The 2,500-nt window shown below is 47.9% G+C and overlaps 1 protein-coding gene across 3 annotated transcripts in view; it reads right to left on the bottom strand.

Annotated features, from left to right (window-relative positions):
- Positions 1–2,500, bottom strand: part of carhsp1 (calcium regulated heat stable protein 1) — an 8,492-nt gene that overhangs the window by 2,811 nt on the left and 3,181 nt on the right. The window contains exon 1 of one of the 3 annotated variants that reach the window (XM_062408390.1): positions 1,702–1,908. The exons of 1 other annotated variant lie outside the window; for it this stretch is intronic. The gene's annotated coding sequence lies outside the window, so the exon portion shown is untranslated. Of the gene's footprint in view, positions 1–88; positions 211–1,701; positions 1,909–2,500 lie in introns of those variants that run through there. One more of the 3 variants, XM_062408391.1, reaches the window with a different exon arrangement.

The raw sequence follows: 2,500 nt of genomic DNA, 5'->3' as shown, positions 1-2,500 counted from the left end.
GGAGAGGGATGGGGGGGGGGGGGGTGTAAAACAAATCTAATAAAAGGAAACACTGACGGACGCACCAGCAGCAGGTCACTGAACTCACTAGTTCTCAGAATGTGCAGCTGACGATTTTCCATTCGCACAAGTTCCCAAGAAAATGGATTTAAAGGAGACGTGTTCTGGAGACGCTCGTCTGCTCAGAGACACTGTCCTCCGTCTGTCTGGGGCCGGAGACACACGTCCTCCATATCAGTGAAGGGGACAAAGTCTAGAGCCTCCGTCCAGCAGGAGGCAGGAGCCTGGTCCAGTTGTGAAACGCAGAGCGAGCAGAGCTTCTCATCCTTAACCCAATAGACCTGATGTTAATGTAATCACAGCCTCTCTGAACAACAGGCTTCCTGCTGGAGGAAGGCAGGGTCTGGACACACACACACACACAACATACACACAAAGACACACAACACAACACTGGAGGCGTGAATCAACTAAAACACAATCTGGTGTAATTCTTTTAGCTAAAATGAGCGTTTTGGCTCTGTGTCCATTTTAGTCTTCGTCCATACAAACACACATGAACACACACATCACGTGACCACACACATACACATACGTGTGCTGGTGTAAACTGGACACGATATTATCGATTCCATCATAACATCTTGTCTCCTACACAGCTGTGAAACAACACAACATGGTCGGGGGGTCATGTGATGGAAAAGACCCAATCAGCAAAGGGCAGTGAGTGTTCACGTCATCGTTTCAGAACTTCTCTGTTTCTGCTCGTCCAGATTAAAACACGTTTCCAAACGTCTCTGTCATAACGGCTCTAACACTCTGACAGCTTGTGAGTCTGTAGCAGAGACGTGTCGATGTTCATGAGACAGATAAATCATTCACAGGCCTGGAGAGCGAGCAGCGGCTGGAGAACAACAACAGGAAAGGACAGCGGGGGGGGGGGGGGTGGAGGAGGTGGAACCGATAAGAAAGTGAGAAAGGCTGAGTGAGGTTTGGAAACTTGAGGGAAAACAGGTTTAGAGTCTGCGACAGGTTGTGATTATGGTTTGTTAACGAGTCACAGACTCCATCATCCTGCTGATGTAGCCTTCACTGATTCGTCAGCCTCCTGTCACATGACCAGAGGAGAAGAGAGGACCAGTGAGACTGACCCAGGTTCAGTTCAACTCTGTATTTATGGTGTTTACATGTGGAGGAGACGAGCTTCTACAACCATTCTGCTTCCTGTTTACACCGACAGTGTGGTGTCCAACTTCTGTACCTTTCTTTTCGTCGCACACACACACACACACACAGACACACACACAAAGTCCTATGGAATTTTCCATGCTCTCTGGAAACTGTGCTACTCAAAGACCCTGCTGATACAGCAAATACCAGCTCAGTGGGTCACACCCCACACACACAATCACAGACATACAGACACACTCTATCTCTCCCTCACACACTCACACTCGCACACACACACACACACACACACACAGGGCTTTGCTGGGACAAACACTACTGGTTTCCAGTTCCAGACTGGACTCATTCACACAGAGAGGGAATCTCATTCTGGAGATGATCCACATGAGCTCAATCTGAAACATTTGAATTCTCACATGCAGCCGCTCCGCAAAATGAAAATGAAGAGTTTTAGCTGCATTTCAAGTGTAAACAACAACAATTATTATATTGTAATCCAAACATGATACATACTGCTAATCACTGAGGTATCTATGATCCTTGCAGAACCACTGCTCCTGCTTCACATCTGCAGGGAGGAGGTGTTGGCAGCCGACACTCGCTCAGTGGACTCGGCTGTTTCAACGCAGTAGAAGAATCAAAGTGACGAGAGGAGCTGCTCCACACACATGATGCAGAGAGCATTCACCCTGACCACAGACAGCCCATTACACAAAGCTCTGTGTGTGGGTGTGGGCCTGTGTGGGCACAGCCAATGTGTGTGTGTGTGTGTGACAGGAAGACAGGGTCCTGCTCCTGCAATTTGATGACTCACCCTCCGATGTGCGTCAATGCAGCCTCACATATCTCAATCATGCATTGTGAACATGCAGCTCACACCAGCAGCAGTCCTCCTCACCAGTCAGGTGATGGACCTGGTTTGTGCCAGTTCCTGACATTGTTGGACGTTTCTGCTCAAATCACCGCTTCCTGTCGGACTAAAACTTCATCCACACAACCACGTCTTCATTTCAAAACAGAGTGAAAAAGTAAAAAGTAAAAAGTTCTGAGCCAGGTTGCATCCAACGTGGAGGAGGGATGGGGAACAAACCAGGGAGGAACCCAGAGGGGCCGGATCCAGGATTCATTTATTTTAAAACCAGATCTTTCCCTGTTAATGTAAAAACCCAAATATCCAGGAGCTTTAGGAGTCTGTTCAAAGTCTGAGGAGGAGAATGATTCATCAGCATCAAATCAAAGGTGGTGGTTCCTTTGAAATTATGATTTATTCATACTGGTGCTTCTGGTGAAGAGGGGGGAGGAGTCACAGGGT

This window comes from Platichthys flesus, chromosome 16, assembly GCF_949316205.1.
Source record: "Platichthys flesus chromosome 16, fPlaFle2.1, whole genome shotgun sequence".
NCBI classification, from domain to species: domain Eukaryota; kingdom Metazoa; phylum Chordata; class Actinopteri; order Pleuronectiformes; family Pleuronectidae; genus Platichthys; species Platichthys flesus.
This window is presented reverse-complemented; position numbering and strand designations above follow the sequence as displayed.